The 21,567-nt window shown below is 47.9% G+C and overlaps 1 long non-coding RNA gene across 1 annotated transcript in view; it reads left to right on the top strand.

Moving 5' to 3' along the window:
* LOC144145540 (uncharacterized) overlaps positions 1 to 21,567 on the top strand; it is a 90,942-nt gene that overhangs the window by 37,396 nt on the left and 31,979 nt on the right. The window contains exon 2 of the long non-coding RNA XR_013317521.1: positions 19,510 to 19,555. This is a non-coding gene — a long non-coding RNA (uncharacterized LOC144145540). The remainder of the gene's footprint in view (positions 1 to 19,509; positions 19,556 to 21,567) is intronic.

Genomic DNA, 21,567 nt, shown 5'->3' with positions numbered 1-21,567 from the left:
TAGTAAAAGCCACCTGGGGTACGAAATGCTGTTTTTGCGTTCGATTCCCGGCCACGGCGGCCGCTTTTTTGATGGAGGCGGAAAGCAAAAACGCCCGTCTGTATGAGATTTCGGCGCGCGTAAAGATACCCAGGTGGTCAAAATTAATCCGGAGCCCTCCACTACGGCGCGCCTCATCGATTGCGTTGCGTCGGCACGTTAAACCCTACAATCAATCAATCAAATGCTGTTTTTGCGCGACCAGCCTCGCTCATTGGCACTTCCCAGTACCAGAGCGTAAGTCGAGTGAGGAGAAAAATGCCACTCCCTGCAGACAGCCAAGCGCATCGGCGATGCGTTGAAGACGGTGCGCGTCTTTCATTGTGATGGTACTCAAGCGACGAAGACCAACGCAAAAACGAAAAGAGAAGTCTTTTTCTGAATGAGAACCACTGGTGAAGCCGACGGATTCTTCGAGGGAAGAATAACACCTCGATGGAGCATATCCGTTACGTGATTTTCAATGGTTCGACGTTGTCGGTGACGCACGATATGGGCGCTGTTGAAGTGGAGCATGCAATCCCGTGTCAACTGAGTGCGGAACAGCAGATGTGCAGCCCAGCGCGCTTTGGCTGTAATCAAAGGAAGAACTAAAGCTTGAAAGCAATAAAGTAAGTCGTTCTCGTTGGGTTGCGACCAGATGGCCGTCGATGCCACGGGCCAAGGCCTCAGATGGCAATAGCCCTGGTGAACGTCGAACAATATTAAGTTCACTGATCTCAAGTAGGGAAACATTATCTGGTACTTCGACAATTAGACGAGTGTCCACAAGCTCCGTGAAGCCAAGTGTTTCTCCCTCTAGAAATTCAGGAAGGCACGGTGACACATTTGCGGCGGAAGAAATACTCGGAAGGTGTAAACAAAACAGATGCATCGGGGACAGAGGTGCAGCACAGGGGCACGATGACGGATGAGCTGGGTGGTACGTCGGTGTCTTCAGCGACGAGTAATTTCGTACGGGTATGACAGGAATCGTCACAAAGAACAGAAGAAAGCTCGACTTCAGCACGGGAACATTTAATGATAGCGTTCTTGTGGCAAAGAAATTCCCACCCGAGGATGATGCCGTGAGAGAAAGATGCCAGCACGATGAATTAAATGGTGTACGAATTGTTCTGGATGACGACACGAGCTGTGCAGGCGGCTAGCGGCTTCGTGGGCTGTGAACTGACGGTGCGTAACCAGAGTTCAGAAAGGGGCATCATGACGCTTGTTCTCTGACCCACACCGCTCTCTTCTTTTCCTTTAATGTTACACCTATTATCTTCCGTTCCACTGCTCGCTGAGTCGTCATCAATTTAGGTTAGACCTCTTAGTGAGCCTCGAAAAATTTCTGCCCCGTAGGTGAGTACCAGTAAGATGCAGCTGTCATACAATTTCTTCTTCAGTGACAATCGTAGGCAGCCATTCATTATCTTAGAAAACCTGCCATATGCACCCCACCCCAGTCTGATCCTTCTAATTATCTCTGCCTCATGGTTGGGATCAGGGGTCACAACTTTGCCTAAGTAGATATATTCGCTTACCACTTCCACTGCCTCGCCACCTATCTCATCCGCTGTGCTGTCCCGAGGTTATTGATCATTACATTAGTTTTCTGCATAATACTTTCAGGCCGACGGTTGTACTATGTGTCCAGCGCGGTAAGCATGCTTTAAAATTCGTCCCCTAGTTACTTAGCAAGGCAACGTTATCAGCAACTCTGAGGTTACTGAGGTACCCTCCATTAACCCTTACTCCCACCTGACCGTAATCAAATGTTCTGAATACTTTTTGCAAACTAGCTGTGAATAACATTGTAGGGATTTTGTCTCCTTGTCTGACGCCCTTCTTTGTAGGTGTTTTCCTGCTCTCCTTATGAACGAAGATGGTAGCTGTGGACCCATTGTAAATATCCTCTAGTATTCTTACATATTGCTCGTCTCCCACCTGGTTCCTTAATGCCTGAATAACTGCTAAGGTTTCGAACAAGTCAAATGCTTTCTTATAATCTATGAAGGCTGTGCGTTCAGTAAACTCCGCACACTTCTATACCTGATTGTTCGTCTGAATGATTCATTGTTCGATAGCCTTACGAAACCCTGATTTTTCTTCAGGTGGACTAATATCTCAGGAGGCAGACATTCTGTCAGCGATTACCTAGTTAAGTACTTTGTGAATGACTGACAAAAAGTTATTGGGCCTGTTAGTTTTCATGTCCTTGATGTCACATTTTTGATGGATTAGGATGATGTTCGCGTTCTTTCAAGATTCCCGTTCACTCGGGTCTTTAGGCATTGCGTGTACAGGTTTGCCAGTTTTGCTAGTACAATTGGTCCGTATCCTTCAAGAGGTATCCTGTTATCTAATTTTCACGAGTTGCTTAGGCCCCTTTCATTTTTTCAATGCCTTACTTCTGTCATTACTGGTGGGCTGTCTATCTCCTCTGAACTACTCTCTCGTTCCGTATTATGCTGGATGTGGTGGCTACTGCACAAAGAGGCGTCGCTTGCCGTCTGTCAGACGGCAAGCTACGTCAGCGATCTGCAGGGGGCGCGTCGGCGACTGGCGTCAAAGGTAGGGCGTCAATTCGGGAGGCTGCTGGCGGTTGCGTGGCCGTGGATTATTGGAGCGGAATCCACGAAGTACAATATCTAAGTAGGGACACTGGCGAGAAACGTGGACGGCATCACCATGGGGGAAGCAGAGCGACAAATTGACCGCCATCCTCCACACAATCGTTTTTCAGAATCCCCGCGGCTGTTGCCCAGGCGGCTGGTAACGCTGAGGGTGAAGCTCTCTCGTCGTGGTGTTGAACGCCTGCTCCAACATCCAGCGACTGCGGTTGGGTGGTAATAAACGCGGGGGAGGTCGGGGCAGCGCTGAGGTGCGACGACTTGGCCGTCTAGTACAAGATCTCGTTTCACTTCTTCCTGAACAGTCCGCACGAGCGCAATAGTAACCGGAGATCTAAAGTCGGGAAAATGTTTTGCAACTCCACTCGCACAACATACCGGTTGATCTCCCGGGTGATCCCCGTCCAGCGTGATCTGCAGATGACTGTGTCCCGAAAGTTCACATGGTCGGCACCGCTGTGAATCTGCGACTATAGCCCCGGATACATGGACTTGACGAGAAATGGTCGAGTCGACTGGCGGGTTCAGCTACCTCGACCCCTCTGCGTTTATATGAATCCCGTCCTCAGAATTGAGGTGAGGGCAGCGGCGGGGTTCCCAGAAACGAAGCTGCCGTATTTCCACGATTCTAACGCGGACCTTTTTTCCTACAAGGCAGCCTTAATATTTTTGTGCGCGTTACAATCGGGATCAAAACCGAAAAAGCCTTTAAAGCGGCTAGCAGCCTTGCCTTGTGGAGCGTACACGAAGTCCCCGCAAAATCCAACTCAATCCAACAAAAGCAATCCGTCAGCACCACGTAAGTGAATTTCGGCGCATTAATTCCTCAATGTCATGCCGCATACCTTTATCAGCTGTTGCAATTTTTTTGTTCTGCTGCAATTAGTCCGGAACGCTTAGAATTATAAAAATAATGGCACTTGGATTCACAAACTGTTCCACTGTTTCTCGCTATAACTTCATTTCCGACAGGAGCTGGATAAGCAATCTTATGAACTACAATCATTTTTGGCTTCCACAGCTGCATACGCCAAATGAAACCTCCCTCTTCCAGGTTGGTGGGCTGATGTCTTTATTATCTGCGCAGTACCATCCGCGTGAAATTCTATTTTTTTTGAATTTTTCTGCGAAAAAAAACCGTGCGTTACGATTGGGGGCACGTTAGAAACGGAGAAAATACGGCATTCTGCTCCCCGTGGCCCGCTGACTCAGTCTGACGAAGGGGCCAACCCACCTCCTCACTCCAAGTCGACTGGAGTCACCGCGACGGCTCTCCGACCCAACCCGTCCGCTTATAAATGGGGAGGTTCAGTCCAAAATCCTGTTTATTCGACTCAACGCGCCCTCGTAGGGTGAATGTAAACAGGATTATTGATCGCTCCTGGGTGCCAAGGCTTGCTGTTTGCCGACGCTGACACGAAGCCCTCGACTGTTGTGGGTATTTTGAGGACAACACCCCGAAAATATCGCTTCTCACACCCCCCATCAATGAAAGCAGCTTTTTTCATCGGTGGCGTGCTGGTGGCCACGGGTACTGAGCCGAAGCACGTCTTCACCGAAACGTGTAACAGTTTCATTAGAGCCCTGCATTTGGCATTCAAGCAGATAGTTAAACTTTAAATTAGATGCATTGATCGCCGATGGTCGATTATAGCTCATCCGATGAAACGACGACTCTCCGGCTCGTTGACCTTCGAAACAGGCCAGATGGTTCCACATCGGCTCCGTGTTTCATGATGAAACAAGCAGTTTTATTGCGCGGAATCCTATAACATAGCTATCAACGAACTCGTGAAGTTCTGTGCTTTCATCCGACCATCAGACGCCCAAGGAACTGAGACAATAGTGCCACAAGGAACAGGTAAAAATCTTCAAGACGCTAAGCCTAACATCGCCAAAACGTCGACGGAGCCGGCTCGTGCACCGCTGCTTCGGCCGCCGCTCCTAAGGCCGCCTCTGCAGACAAAGCAGCCTCTCCTGCCGCTGCAGGAGTGCTCCTCTGCGTCATCTTCTCGTGCTGAACCGGCGCTGCTGGCAATGCTTAGCATGTCCGGCACCACCACTCATTCAGGCAGAGCCCCTACGCCGCAAACTGCGCCTCACCTGCACCCAGACGCTGTATCGGCGATGGGTGAAGACACCGAGGTAGTGCCGGTGACCTCACCAGTACATAAGCAAACCCATACGGACTCTCAACAGACCCCTTTAATCACGTCGCAGCACGTCATGCCACCTGAGCAACGATGGAACCGCCAACACATTCACGCTCAAGACCAAGTGACCCGAACGGACCGGGTAAGTAGGCCCCGCTTCCAACTTGTGCTGAGACCGCTCGCTAAATGCAGCATCAACGATATCCCCAACCATAAACTTCCTCCCCTAATTGGAACAACCGCTCCACAATTGTATCTAGCGGAACTCGCCTCACAGAGATCTGACACAGCAGGGAACTGCATCTACATAGCCTAATTTTAAAGCATGGTTTCCGCGCTGGACACATAGTACAACCGTCGGCCTGAAAATAATATGCAGAAAACTAATGTAATGATCAATAACCTCGGGACAGCACAGCGGTTGAGATAGGTGGCGAGGCAGTGGAAGTGGTAAGCGAATATATCTACTTAGGCCAAGTTGTGACCCCAGATCCCAACCATGAGGCAGAGATAATATGAAGGATCAGAATGGGGTGGGGTGCATATGGCAGGTATTCTAAGATAATGAATGGCTGCCTACGATTGTCGCTGAAGAAGAAAGTGTATGACAGCTGCATCTAGCCGTCTACGATGACACACACGTATGTCGCCTTCTTACTGTTGCATTAAATTCGGGAAACCATTACGGGCCGGGGGACTGGCGACCCTTGTAACCGCAAGCTTTGGCGGGGCCAGCGACCTGATCGCTATAAGTCGGGGGGAGTGACATACCCCTGTAACCAAATGTCATGGGGGCTAGATGTTGTACAGTCCGTATGAGGCCGGGGGGGGGGGGGGGTCGCACCCCCCTGTAACCTTGCTGCGAAGGGCCTATAGACTGATCTTCTCTGGCTGTTACGGGACGTGCTACCACGAGCTACTTGGTGTTCCGCACAGGGGAAAACGAGGAAAGGTGAGGTTAGTACACCGACCGGGGAACCTCTCCTGGCTTAGTAACGGCTAGTAGGCCCGGACCGATCTCCTCTGCTGAGCCGCCCAGCCCAGCGGCAATGCCACAAGACTCTTGTTCCATTGAGCGAAAGAGTAGGCACAGAGGAGGACATAAGAAAAGCGCTCGCAGAACAGCCCTGTGGGACCCTTGCGAACGTGGTTGGCTTGCCAACATGGATTTCAGTTCACGTTCGCATACAAACTTCCGGTGCTTGGAGACCGTGAAAAGCCGGTGTTGCAAGTACCCGTGTATAGTGGAAAGCTTCACTGGTGATTCATGAGTACCTTGTGCGGGACAGTTGATCGAGGACGTTAGTACGCATCGGCCGCAGAGCTGGGGTCGGGGGGGGGGCCCGACCGTCGCCACTAAATATGGTACTTCCTGTCTCCGAAAGTTGGGGCCCAGTTATCGGACCCTATGGGTGAGCGGTAACCCGTGGCAGGGGCCGCATATTTGGCAATTGGCACTGTCTGATGCCCTCGCTGAGCAATCAGTCTTGGAAGAGAGTCAGACAAAAAGAATGGAGCAAAATTGCTTCCCTCATTCCCACCCTTTTCCCATGACCCATCCCGATGTCCAAGTTCCCGTTCCCAGCAACCCACCCTATGCGGCTTTTTCCTAGGGGGGACAAGAGGGGTCCCCCCGGGCTCGTCTTCCTGGCGGTGGGTCGCAAGAAAGTCTTTCCCGTTAATTTCTCTCCACCTTCGTGTGGACAAAATTCTCTTTGCCGGTTGGCCTGTTTTTGTACTGTTGCAATTGGGTATAACCGGTTGTACTTCGTGTGGTACCGGGGAGCTATTGAAAGCTCCATTTACTCGATGTTGCATCCATCTCTTTCGATCACCGAGGAACGCGCCAATGTGCCCCTGTTGAGGTAAAACTCTCCCCCATGAAACCAAACACCACCAGAGGTGTCAGCACGATTGAGCCAGATGAGACCAACGAAGAAACTCTCCAATGGCTACGATGTGAACAGGCCAAAATATTAGCCTGCACTCGACTCGGTCGCACTAACCAGGTTGTGATAACCTTTGACTCACCGACATTACCAAAGGTGGTCAAATATTACATGACGATTGTGAAGGTGTCCCCCTACCAACACAAAAGGCTTGTGTGTTACAACTGTCACAACGTTGGGCACATAGCCCTCTCTTGCCCAGCGCAGGCAGTGTGCAACACCTGTGGCAAGCACCACCAGGAGGATGAAGGCTGTGGGCCCCAAATATACTGCGCCGCCCTTAAAGAACCCGGGCACATAACACTAAACCCCACATGCCCCAGCAGAATACCTAAGCCGCCGGCAAACAACCGCCAAAAGGACGCCACCCGTGGGGTCACGTGGGCAGATCCCACTAGGGAACAGGGATCTGATTCACCTCATTCAACTGACCCATCCCTGACCCTTAACAGCACTAACCCTAAGGAACCGACAATGGTCGCCATTATGAACCAGTTGAATGCAATGCGTGTAGCTATCCAACAGTTCCGCATCGAAAATCAGCTACTGAAAAACCGCAAATCAGGAGCTTAAGTGTCTTCTGAACAACACGACACCAGCCCAGCTTAATTCAAAGCGTCTGCCGCCTTCCCAGACACGACCTAGCCGTAGCAAGAGCCCAAAACGTACCCCTGCTTCCCAACTGACCACGGAATCTCCTTACCAGTTAGCTCTTCGAACAGTGCGCACGGACATTCACCACGAACGTCAAGCACGCCAAGCGTACCGCAAAAAAGATAAGGAATACTTGGATGACCATCTATCCCAGATTAGGTCCCTTATTCAGTGCGTAATAAAGAAGCTGCCCTCGTTTGACGATTCTGAGGAACCGCCCCGAAAACTAACCTTACGAACCTCAAATCCTCAGCAATAGGAACATCACCAACACCATTGCAATGGAACTGCCGCAGTTTTTCATTGCAACAAACGATTCTTAAACAGAAAAAGAAGCAATACAGCCACTATACATTCTGCTGCAAGAAGTTCGCTGCACGCCTCAGGTTCCAGGATATACCACATATGTAATCCCCTCCACACCGCACTACACTCGCTGTAGCTCAATAACAACTGCTACGCCACCTGGCTATGCGGCCGTGTAAGTGAACTCTTCTTTGAGCAGCCAGCAAATATGTTTCGCGGAACTCAACTCGAAATTACACGAAGTCGTTGCAGTGCACACCAGCCTTCCAAGCGGGAAAGCAATTATTGTAGCAGCAGCCTATTACAAGCCAGTCACGCAATCCGAAAAACAGTACAACTTCACTTGGATTTCCACCTTGACTTCCCAATTTCTTGGTATTCCGATATTACTAGTTTGGGACTTCAATGCGCAAAGCACCACGTGGGGATACTCTAAAAGTCACCCGCGAGGGAACGCGCTTGAGGACGCCGCCGACGAATACAATCTGCTGCTCATCAACGATGTTGACATCCCCACTCGTATTGGGATTCACGCTGCACAACAAGACACATCACCGGACCTTACTTGGGCCACCCCTGCACTCACCAGAAAATCGATGCCTTACTCCAGGACATCGGGCAGCGATCACCGACCAATTCTAATTCACCTACGTGGCAAGAAACGTCACTGGCGCAAAATGGTGAAGAGGCTAGATTGGAATAATTTCCGAGAAAGCATTCTCGGCTCATCTCCGCCAGCTTCGTAAATGACTTCTGTTCTCTCATTCAGCAACAGATGCACAGGAAGAAATCGATTGCGCTGCAGAAATTACACATTTCGACAACCACATGGCAAACCTCTGGAAGCGAGTTCATAAGCTCACTCAGGTTTACACGACCAACGGTAAGCGTCACAAAGACCTGCAGAAGATCCAAAGGAAATATCGACTAATTACGGATTACCAAAAACAGTTAAGTCAAACCAACTGGACATCTCTATGTGATAATCTCAGTCATGAGAGAGGCATTCCGGCACTCTGGAAGCTTCAACGGAGCCTCAATCAAAAGGCAAAGAAAGGAACCCCCTATTTTCTACCCTTGCCCTCGCTGAAGACCCCAGGGAATTGCAACGGCGTCTCATAACCACCTTTTTTCCACACGCCTCCACATCACCCCCTGAACCCCTCCCTGACTTCCAAATTTTCCAACCAGACCAGAACCTTGACCTACCTTTCACGATGTCTGAACTACGAACAGCCATTGGACAAGGGCTAGCGAAATCCGCACCCGGCCATGATGGCGTAACGTGAAAGCACCTTAGAAATCTTCCATCTGAAGCCCTCTCGCACCTGCTCGCCCTAATCAATGGCCTCTGGGAACAAGGCTGCATCCCTGACCATCTCAAGCTGACCTTGATATTCCCTATACCTAAACCGAACAAGCCAACTGCAACTCAGGGGAACCTAAACAAGCTACGCCCCATTTTATTACTCCGGTCATATGCAAATTAATTGAGAGACTAATTAATAATCGCCTCATGCACTATTTGGAGTATGTGCAACCATACTTCCACCCCTCCCAAAACAGGCTTTCGTCCCAATGTAAGCACACATGACAGCCTCTGGCTTCTGCGCAGAGTCATCAACCGATCCCACTACGCAAGAGGAAACCCAGACAATAGAGAGCTTTAGCTGACCGTTTGTGACGGTCCGCTCCGCTCCGATAGCTAACGGGAGCGCCATTGCGCATGCGTGGTGCGCCAGGGCGCTAGCGGAGGTACCGGAGCGGGGCCCCACTCCGCTAACAGAGGTGTCTTAGCGGGCCGTCGCGGCAGCTTACGCTACCGCGCGGAAATACAACATGGCTGCCCCCGCGATGCGAGCGCGCTCCCTCGAACTGCGTTTCTTCATTTCAAACACCAGAGACGAAATCGCGAAAGCGCTTCTGTAAGGTCCACTTACGAGATTAGCGGCCAGGCGCCCGAGCTGCGCATGAGAACCCGCCGCTCTGTCTAGCGACGTAACACTGCCAACACTGCAGAGCAGTCGACGCCAATTCGTCACGGCGCGCACGGCAGAAGGATCGTCTGGCCCACCGCTTACCTCAAGGATAATCCCCCATTGAGAAAGCAAACAGCGCCGCCGGATTCCAGGAACGTCTGCTCGACCCGTGGAGGTGGTGGGATTACCGGCGTGTCTCCTTTGTTGTCGCGCCCTGGTCGGCATGACGCACTGTCGCCGTCTTTCGCTTTCACCCCGCGGGGTCGCACGAAACTGCTCGTCTGCGGGCGTGCCCTTGACCCGAAGGTGGCGGCGCCTCAATGAATATTCCGTGGCGTGCTGAGTGACAGCTGTCTGCGTGAATTCGGGCACTCCCATACGCGCGTACGAACGCTACAGGGGCGTTCCCGAGGGAGGATGATCTCGAGGTTTTATAAGGCCGAACTTGGCCGTTGGAAATCGTACTTGTCTGAGCGTTGAACTGGCAGTTCCCGGTGGGACAAGGTGTCTCGACCGTTAACGCTAGGTTGGGAGTTAGGAGCCCCCTAGTCGAGGTTAAGATCGCGTCGGAGGTTGAAGGTGCAGCGCCGTACCGGGCAACTAGACGGATCTTGCGGCGAGACAGGGCCTCGGCCGTTGTTTCTCGGGCGGTTTGTGTACGCTCCGAGAATAGTAAGAGTTAGACAAAGTTGAGAAGCTCAAGTGATTTGTGGGCTTTTGGAGCTAGCGTCTAGCTGAAGTTTGGAGTTTTTCTTTTTGTTACTCATGTACCCAGTTATTTTACACAAATAGCTGTATATAAACTTCCGTTTCACTTATTCGGCCCCGACGCCTCGAGTTCGTCAGTTCTACCGCCATCTCCAAGAACTTCAACACCATCGCCCTGCCAGCCTCCTGCCAAATCAACCGGAGCCCGGGCGATTGGGTTCCTGATCGACACCGGACTTCGGGGAAACGATCTTTACTGCTTCCGAATAGGCGAGGGTGCCACACTCCTCAACGAGATTAGAACGGAAGCGAAAAACGTCGACCGAAGCGCGGTGCTGCTGCATGCAGCGCCGAGAAACACAGCCTTGTCTTGGCTATTCCTGAGTTTATCGGCTTCTTTAAAATTATTTAGAACCAATATACCATGTAAGCTACTACATTCCATTAGAAATGTGAAATGAGGCACTAAACATGGTATTTTTGAATAATTGAGCGAACAAATTCCTATTCTTCTCTTTAATTTGGCATGACGTTTTGGTTTGCACACGCACAGGGCACGACCAGTGACGCGAATCATTCCACGTCGATGGCGATACGGTTATCGCTTAGCTAAAAGCCTTTCTTCCGCTGACGCTGTGGTTGTGCTTAGCGGGCCGTCGGGAGCATAGCGGAGCGTCAAAAACGGTCAGCTAAAACTCTCTATTGTCATGGCCGTTGACTTACGCAACGTCATCCAAAAAGTCATTTTGGAAGAACGTGCAAAGGCGTATCCGAGTGTAAGAGCTCAAAAGAGGATACGAGTTTCTTACAAGGCCGACCTATAAGACTCCATGGGTCACAGCCTGGCTGGGAAACCACTACCTATTACATAGACAGCGAGGTCCCTCAAGGTTTCATTTTAGGACCAGTTCTATTTAATGTAGCCATGACTAGTGTGGCACGACAGTTGGAAGTCGACACGGCTGCCCACTTTACCATTTATGCAGACGACGTCACAGTTAGGACTGAAGCAGCCGACTTCGACTCTCTTGAGGACCAAACAATAGAACTGCAGGCCACGGCTCATAGCCTCAAGCTGACTCTTGTCGACCTGGGACTCCAGCTGGCTCCCGAAAAGACTCAGCTCTTGGCGGTATACGGCTGCAAACCACCCGCTCTATCCGATGTAATAGAATGTATAATAGAAAATCAAGTAATACAAGCAGCAACAGAACCAATCACCCTCCTCGGCCTACTAGTCCGAACACAGAACAGAACGGGAATATGGCTGCCCAGGTTGAAGCAAAAGTGAAAGTGTCTGCTCCAAACCATCCGCAGGCTTTCAAACAAGTACGCAGGAGCAACCCAAAAGGCCACCCTGACAATTACAAGAGCTGTCACACTGAGCACTCTCACGTACGGTGCTCTCCCCTATGAACTCAAGAAAAGCCACACAAGAGCCCTCCAAGTGTTGCACAGGGCAACCCTCCGAACCATCAGTGGTTTGCCTAAGCACACACCGAACCAGAAACTCGAACAAGCTGTTCCCCTTCCTCCCATTGAGGACATCATCAACGAAGCCAAGGCGCAGGCTGAATTCAAACGTCCTTTAACAAATAAGGGACATGCTCTTACTGCATGGGATGTGCGCAGCCCACCAACACCCTGCACTTTCCCCACCCCACTTGACCCATGAAGCCGCCCAGAAATCGTACCCACTACGCACAGCAAGCCGATTGGGCGCAACAATCCTGCACTCCGCCAACAACGCGTCCGACGCTTTCAGATGACAAAACTCGACAACGAAGTTGACATATACACGGACGCTAGCGTAAGCTTAAATGTCATCGGACTGGCCTGGACATGCCCGGAGGTTCCTGCCCTCTCGGGGTATCACACCATGTTCAACCACCATGCCACGGGCCATGAAGCAGAACTGCATGCCATCAACCATGCCATGACATTCCTTGCGTATGATACTGATTATCCGCTTCCGCCATTTATTCGTATCCTCACAGACTCGTATGAAGCATTGGGAACAATACTATCTCACAAGACCACAAATCCCCTGGCACATCAGATAATATACCTAGCGCAACTTTTGCAACGTAACAAAACACAAGTCCGCATTGACTGGGTGCCGGGCCATGAACCCTCTTCCTCGGGAAACCAGGCAGCCTATGAGGTCGCACAGGAGAGTGCACATTTACAACCTCCACTGGCGCCTGACGAAGAGCCGGCACGGTCGCCTAGCCCACCACCGGCGATGCTACTCCACCGGTATTAGAAGGAACAAAGAGAGCGGCTGAAAAACAGAACTCCAGAAGGATATTTGAGCGCTTTACCTCCGCTACCCCGCACCAGTGAAATATTTCTCAAAAAATTTCTCACCGGCACTGCCTACACACCTGAAATGCATCGTAAATGGTACACTCCCCATTTACCCCCAAGATCTCTATACTGTCACACAAGTACCTCAGCAGACCTCATTAATCTCGTGTGGTCATGTCCTACTTTTGCCAAACACCGAACATTCACAGCACCACAACTGCATCCTGATTCACAATAACTTGAAAAAAATAATCCACCAAATAGCACTTTAATCTCTAAAGAGCGGTCTGCCACGAGTTGTCTGAGCAGAGACCTCACCGGTCCTACTCACAAAGGACTATTTTGCCTTGCCCACCAGTTGGGATGGACTCATTTCAAGCGTGAACCTGAAAAGAACTGAACCCTGATAAGCATGAATACGAAGCTACGCAGTGCAAACTAAGAATTGAACTACTAGTCCCAGTTCTTTTACTACCATTTCCCCTTTCTAATTCCCTGTTTAGAACAGCGGTCTCCCGTTTTCAATAAAAGCTTTACTACTACTACTCCAAGTAAACTCAAAATATACGTCATGTACACTTTGTTTACATTACGTATTTACAAATCATGCCTCGTGATAGCGAACAAAAGGTCGGGCAAGGCCCACGTTTAGCGGGGCTCGCTGCTGGGCCACTGATGTGGCACCGTGACAAACAAAGCTAGGTGGGTTCAAAATATTCACGCGACCCATCTCTCACTCTCGTATAGAAACCCAAAGGTATTTCGCAAAACACAAATATAACAGAAATGAAAACCAACCAACATAAAGCCGACCCAACTACGGGAATAAGCTCTCTGCCGACACGTCTTAAAGTATTATCCTACCATGCACGCCTATGTTTGTGCTCCGCGCCGCCAAAGTTTCTTTCCTTTGTTAACACGTGGAGCGCCTAAAAAAGCTTGGTCTTCTATCTATTGACGCATACCAGCCGCCCCGTCGCCAGTTTCAGACGCGTGACGAATGAAAACTTCGCCCAGTGCAACTATCAGACAGAAAGTCTGGTGACCTCTTCCTAACTCTGACACAAAGTTTGACCCCTTGACCGACCTTCAGCTCCCGTCCACTTCGAGGATTCTCGTGGCGGTAATCCTTCTCCGAAAGGTCACATAACTTTCAGCTCTAATGGAGTGACCGAAGCGTTTGTATGCGTCGTCTCCGCGCCAGCTCGTAGGGTAGACACAAAAGCGCGGCGACTAACAAAAGCTTCCCCGAAATTACAACGCTCTAAAGGCGTTGCGGTACTTTTTCTGCGAACATACTACGCTTCAATTCGAATTAATTTTCGCAGCGTAGGGAAATGTACACGTACGTTTTTAATATGTCAGCTTTCCTTGTCGAGTACCCAAGCAATATCTCTCCGTAATGCCCGTGTGAAGCCCTGTATCTTCACAAAACAGGCGGAATTGGCACAGTTAGAAAATTTATAACTTTGATAGTCTAGACGTAGTTATTTGGTTTAAAATAACAAAGAAACGAAAAAATGTGGAATGCAAAAGCTGTGTTAGAATGCCTGAGAATTATAAGGCAATTTTTCGAACATCCTAACAATCTCGCTTTTTCCTTATGTGTTAGGGTAAAGATTCATAAATTCGCGCCCGAACTGGCCTGCCGAATCTTACCAAACATTTTTTTTTTATTTTTTGTTCACCCGGACGTCGCATCTACTCGGCCAAGAAAAAAAGCTGAACCTTTTTTTTGCTTTCACACGTTCTGATGTAAGTTCACTGAGTAAAAAAAGTGCAATTTTTTTTGCTAGACGTATACTGGCTGCTTCGCAATTGGTTTTTGAAGAACGGGTGTAATGTCCGAGCCTGACAAGAAAGTAAGGAGATTATGTCAGGTGAGCTTTTGACCAATCAGCTTTCGGGCCTCGGAGCATCGGTCCAATTCCCTTGGTAACGCCAGGGCACATCTGCTTTTGTGTTTGTTTTTTGGGAAAAGGCGGACATTATAGCAATGAATGCGTACGCATAAAGATTATTTTACGGCTTCCCACTATGCTACGCCACAAAAAAATCTGCAAGAGCACTATCACTATTTTCTCACTATTACAATGTTAACCCCGTCCTTCCTGAGCATTTTTAAAGCTATGATAACCAGAAACTTAATTGATCATACCATTGTAGATAAGAATGGCGAGCACTTTCATGGTCGCACATTTCCAGCAGTGTCTGTCCGCATAATGTTTTTTCACAAGACCCGATAGAGATCGTTTGGGAAAGAGCATTTATTTATTTTTTTTCGTGTGTCCTTTTGTAGGGGGCAACTTTCCATGGGTAGCCGGAGGAAGGGAGGTACATGCGTACTTCCCCAACGGGACTGCCGCACCCTCGATGGGGCGCGCGCCCCGCTTCCCGTATTCGAATGACGCCTATACCTTCATTTAACCTGATGACGTGCACATTCGTTAGGGAAGTGAGGAAGTCACCAGCGATTAGTGGGATCACATAGAATTGTGGAATCTACTTCTCTCGGCACTCCTTCCGCACTTGATATGTATGTTCTGCTTTGACCTATGAGGGGAATCACGCCCACTACACCAAATAACTTTCCGAAGATATTCCACAAAAAAACTACTGCGACCTTTGTTAGGAAACTTGGCCGGAACTATCAATGCGACTGTGCATTGGCTTGTAAAGTTTGTGCAATAACCACTGTCTCCAGAAGATGTTGAGGCTTTGATATCAAGCCGAAAGGCTAGTAGTTTTTTCATTAAACGGTATCATAGCAGTATTACTACATAACTAAGCAGCGTGTTGAAGTCTTGTGTGCCGCAAAATTAAAAACGAATTGCGGTGTTTTCTTTAGTGCACGAGGAACGACGTTCACAAATGTTTGTCATGTCTTAAACATTGAGAAGGGTTGGTACTGATGAATCATAAATAAAAAACGCCGTCGCAAAAAAAATTATTTTTGTTTGTACGGAATTTTATAATTATCCTCTGCAATCGCAGCTTGAAGACAAAACACGAATCTCTACGGTGCGTGAGGTCACACAGCACTCGCAGGGAAATATGAAACACAATGACACAGCAATGCCACACAAAGTGCACACTTTCAACGCGCAATGCTGCTGTTGCGAACGGAATTTAACGTCCATCTTGAACAAAGGAACCTCGGCCGCCGCTAATCGTCCTTACCTTTTAGCAGGCCTAACACTAGTGCTGGTAAATGCTTTATGTGGATTGTGGAACGCCGGTAATAGGCACACACTTCGAAACAAGCGGTCCGAAAGCCGGCGTCCTGCGGGAAGCTATCGGCGCGACCAGTCCAGGAACGGTGGCGCCATGGTGGCAGTGACGGGCTTTAGCGCGCTCACACCGCTTCGGGGCTCGGGGCGGGCGGCATTTAGCGCGCCTTTCATTCAGCGGCCGTGTGCCAGGATGCGCCCCTGTTTGGACCACAGTAGCGCATGGTGTTGCTGTTATCGTTGATGCAGTGGCGATTGTTTTGGTCTGGTCAGGTTTTGATGACAAAGTTGGAAGCAGCATCAGTCCAAACAAAAGCGAAAGGGGGAGTCTAATTGTTCTTGGTCGCAGCGGTAGGCAGGCAGGCTGGAGGCTTCAGTGCAACCTGGCTAAATTTATCACAAAATGGTGCCTTCTTAAAGCGTAACAAACCGCTGTTGAAAGCCCTGCTATTGTGGTTGGAGGCTGGATACTTCTAGCACGTGGTTTTCGTGAATGAATGTTTTTTTATAAATCACCAAAAAGGCGTCTGCGGAATGCGAACTCCCTAATATTAGCCTCCCTAAATTCCTAGCGATGACCGAACAGTGCCGCAGCTTCAGTGAAAATATGAAAATTTTGTTGCTGTTCTGGTTATGATTACGCGTAAGCCTCCTACCATTGCCTAGTTTCAGTGCTACGTTAGTGTAAATCGTCTAGTTTTGCTTTAAGGGTTCACTATACGACCCCTAAACTAGTAGTTGCTGAAGTTGGCAGAAATGGAATGCAGTATTTGGCATTTCAACCTGCATTTAACATGTTGTAATTACGAAAATTGGAAACCAAATGTCCAAAGGAATATTGCGATTCCTTCCGCTGCGGTTCATTCCACGTGTTGCGGTGGTTCCTTTTCCCCATGCACGCGACCCCTGTTTCGCTCCAGGCTATATTAATAATGTAAACACGCGATTTCCCGCCATTAGGAAGCATGATTGCCGGTGAATAAAAGCGACTCAACGGTATACAAGGTATACGCACTCATTATGAGAATCAGGGCGGCCAGATAGTGTGGAATCATGGAGGGTGTATCCCGAAGCAGAAGCTTCGTTCAACAAACCACTTTTTAAAGGAGGCCGACATCTCGTACTACGAAGACCACAAGAGGGCGTTACCACCTCTATTCGAACAGCACAATTTTGGGAAGAGAGAATGAGGCATAGATTCCCGGACTAGGGTTCCACTCTCACATTTGAGCTCAATAAATGTCTTCTCTCTCTCTATTGCCGTGACGGCCATGGCGTGCAATAATTTAAAAGTACGCACCATTGCTCTGACTTACAAGTCAACTCAAGGTAGTCAAGCGGTGGCCATAAACTTTAAAACGGTGGATTGTTGTTACAGCGGCGAAACTACTGAGCAACCAAAGGAGTCCACGTTGGGCCCCTGTTTAGTAAAAATGCTATCACATGTAACAATATTGATACAGCGCGCGGAAAAGAACGTTGTTTCTACCTTTTCACGGGCCACGGGGTGCCATTTCCACTCAAAATGTGCACTTTCACCCTGAATGGACACACCATGCTTTCAACCCCGTGCCGCCAGTGCTCCAACTTCACCGGAATTCTGCACGCAGTCTCGCTCTTTTAGCCGAAATACTTGTATAATTTACAAAACAGGCTCAGTTCAACACGAGTATGCCTATTATTCACTAGGGAAAGTAAAGGCTATCCACACATTGTTCCATACAAGTATGCTTTACCTGATATATCAATGATTGGATTCGTCTATTTCCTGACGCTGAAGGGCACGCAGAGACGGCCCAGCCGGCGCTGAGCAATCAAGCACTGGCCAAGCAACCGTTTTATTGTGACCTATTGAAATGATACCACACAGGGGAGGCCCGAAGCGAGAAAAGTGATTATAAAGGCGTCGTTTGCGGGTCGGCGGCTGAAGGTCCTCTGGCACTCCATGAATGACCTTGCGAGCTGTATTGTACGAGAAATTTCGTTCCAAAAGCTCTTGTCATTGATGCAAATATAAATGTGGAATTTACCTGTTCTTAATTGCACCGACGGCGTGTATTTTTTGATATTCGAACTACAATGTACAAAATTGTTGCACTAAAAATTATTCCCCAAACGTAGATCAAACATTGAAACTAATGTATCTTAGTTGAAGCGCAGGGCAGGGACACTACGCAGCGACGTTTTCAATAGAATGAATACGAACAATTTTTCACGATTGATATGAATCAACGTTATTAGTAACTTTTTTATTCATTGCTGTCTTGCTACTGTGCTTGTTTTCTTCATTGCGCAACCAGTTCAGTTATCCTCCTTGCGATGGTGTTCCAACTTTCCGCTGTGTTGCATCGCGAGTGAGCTTCAAAAGACAGCAGGCTACACTTTACCTACAGAAAACAGGCGATGAGATAAAACAACTCAACTTTTTTAGCCACTTTTGCACATGACGGTATTCAGGTGAATACGGAACAGGTTGGACATGTGCTAACTAACGCGATTTTGTAGGGCCTGGAAATAGTGGAAATGTGCTATAGGGCTATAGCCCACAGACTCAGCGAAAGGAAGTGGCGTAAAGTCCTCTTCGTTTTAGTTGTTCTTCGTCAAGAGAAAAGGCGGACAGCTGTTGTGATCCGCCTGGCATTTCGCAACGACACGAAGATGAACCTCTAATTTCTACGGCCGTTACAACATATAGTGAATGCATGTTTTGTACCTCTTGGTCAGCGGCTAGATACATGGATATCGTTTTGGAGCTTTTTAGCCGTTTCCTTCTATGTGCATGGTTAATATATTCACGCCTTAATCTCTTCATAGAAATTCCATTCTAACAGAAAACTTTATTTGTGCCACACTAGGAGTGTAACATTTTATGCAGAACGCAAACATTTATTGACCAAGTTTTCGGTCTTTTCCGACAAACGTTCCCAGTAGCAAGCCAAGAATTCCTCACGAGAGGATTTCTGCAGTGGATGCCCTCGCCTTTGCGAAATGCTGCTTAGGCACGCTAAAACAGCAGTATGCCGGGGGACTTCAACGAATTATTTATTAGACACCAGCACTTTCAGCGAAGCAAGAGGAAAACAGGGGGTACAACATGGGCTCTGTAGAGGAGTTCAAAAAGTCTGAATTACGGAAACAATGATGAAATTTCTGCGGTTCTCACAAGGAATGCCAATAAACATTTGGTGAGACCACAGGACGTCAAAAATACGAAAATTGACAATATTGGAATTTTGTACAAATATTTAGAAAGGCCAGCGAGATCATTTCGAAGCACAAAATCTTTCAAATAACCAAACACTTTTACGGGTTTCGGCGCGTGGATCAAGTGTTTTAAAATCAGTTTCTCCCATTGAAATCGGAGCACAGCTGGGTGACGGCAAAGCAACGGTTGTTAGCAGACCCTATGAGTTAAACAGCCAGCACTTTTTGCCGTGCACTCTGCATTCGTATTTTATGCCCCTATATGCTAAGAAATGCATTTGGAATGAGTCCTTTAAGTTTATAACATACAAAAGCTGGTATCACAGTATATCTACTATACAACATTTTTTTTCTGTCCCCAGCGTGCTGCAAGATGCTGTACATACAGCAGAGTGTATGGGTAAGACGGTAAGTACCAATCTGCATTGACTTTGCATTGAAAAATTTATCTAGGAAATCTGCCAAAAAATAAGCTAAAATTGAGCCGTTTCAATCAATGCCAAATCGATTTTGAAGCTTTCTGTGGCTGTCGAAACCCACCTGATTCATTTCGTGTGCGGGAAGTGCTGTTCCCGTTCCTCAGTATGTGCTGAGAAGGTCAATACACCTTTCTACCTTGTTTCATTATAATTATAAGGATTGGGAGTTTGAACACAACACGGCAGTGACTGCCGCCTTGCAACCGGCTTCATTGTATTATCAAACCATCCTCAAATGTTAGTTCGTGATTGTTGACTACATGAATTCCTTTTTAGGTGTAACTAATAAATATGTTTTTTTGAGGTCCAATACATTAAACTCATTTCTAGAGTTTAAATTACTTAGCCGTGCACAATATCGCAATACCGATATTACACTTCGGTTACACTATTGAATCAGTCCACGCTACTATTAGTAAAGATCGGGCAGATGACCCCCCAGCAATGGCATTCTTAGCAAACAGAATACTAGTATGACCGGTGGTCTTCGTTCCAAAGATCATTTCAAAAGCGAACACTTCCCCTTCCGGTAGTTCTTGGAATAGTTTGTTTCCAAACGGCTTTTAATAAAATGGGGTAGTGGTCCCTTCCCAGAAGCTTCAGTTTTTCTTGTATTCGAAATATAGGACAATATTTCTGTGATGTCCTTCAGTTTTGGTTCCTAAATAAACCGACCTGCCACGTCCTTGAACGCACAAACCTCCTTAAACCGTACCTGCATAAAGCGTAGTTACTTTTTATGCGTCGTCAAGCCGAATCCCCGACTCGGTGTCTTTTTAACCGAATGCATTTGTATAAACCGTAGCGTCGCTTAGCATGTACTTTCTTCGCGTCTCCGTCAGGTACAGTTTAACGAGGTTTCGCTGTATATTTATTACTACAAACGTTTGAGTGAGTCCAGATGTACCCGGCCAAGGCTTCCGTACAATACTTCGTTGCTACGGCGGTCATGTTTATGGCTACTTTTTTATAAAGTTTAAAGCGGAATATCTATGACTCCACGTAGAAACCCAGAAAACCGGTCGTTCCACGCAGCGTTTATTTGACACTGAAGATCAGCCGTGATCAAACCAGCGCCTCGTAAGGTAGCGCAGCGAATGCGTCAAGTCGCTGGTTTGTTCCAAACGAAGGGAGCGGAAACGGTATAGGGACAGGGCAACTGGACGGGTGGCGCGATTACTCGTCGCTTACATCATTAGTGGAATGAACCCCTACATTGAACTAAGCAGCCTCCCATTGTTTTGTCATGTTTGCTTCGATGCTTTGAATGTTTTGGTGGCACTGTGAGCAGATATAATAATAATAATAATAATATTATAATAATATAAGCTTTATTCAATGTTTTATATACATGATATATTTACTGCCACACCTAAGCACGCAGTGCTTGTGAGTGGGCAGGCAGATCAGAGGCGCAGCGACCGTGCGATAACGCAAAAAAAATTGAAATAAAAGAAAACAAGGGGGAAAAAAATAAAGAATGAAAATACATCCATGTATGCCCTCAAAAAGCATTTCATCCCTTAGAAAACACTGCTAGTGAAACAAAATCAGCAACAAGAACAGTAATGCCGAAAAAGATTACACAATACCGATACCACAAACATACAGCGGCGTACGACACAATTGACGCATATCAATGTATGCTGCACTAAAAGCAGAAAACATAACGTCATAGCTGCAAGCAAACAAAGAAGACAATTTTTGCATAAAGAATGAACCAGGACGGTAAAGAAAGAAAGGATAGACAAAAATTTCCCAAAAATATGCGAGGGAGGGAGAGAAGAAAAAAATTATAAAAGATTACAAAAGACATATACTGACTTGTATACAGGTAATTGCCATGATGCACAATAATGCCACACTGATGAAAATGTAGATCACAATTTGTGCAACCCAACCGCGACAACCACGATGCATTGAAATGGGCCGCGAAGTTCT

The sequence above is a fragment of the Haemaphysalis longicornis genome, unplaced genomic scaffold, assembly GCF_048455015.1.
Source record: "Haemaphysalis longicornis isolate Haplotype H1 unplaced genomic scaffold, Haemaphysalis longicornis Haplotype H1 scaffold_7, whole genome shotgun sequence".
Classification (NCBI taxonomy): domain Eukaryota; kingdom Metazoa; phylum Arthropoda; class Arachnida; order Ixodida; family Ixodidae; genus Haemaphysalis; species Haemaphysalis longicornis.
Note: the sequence above shows the minus strand (reverse complement) of the source record. Positions and strands in the feature narration are given on the sequence as shown.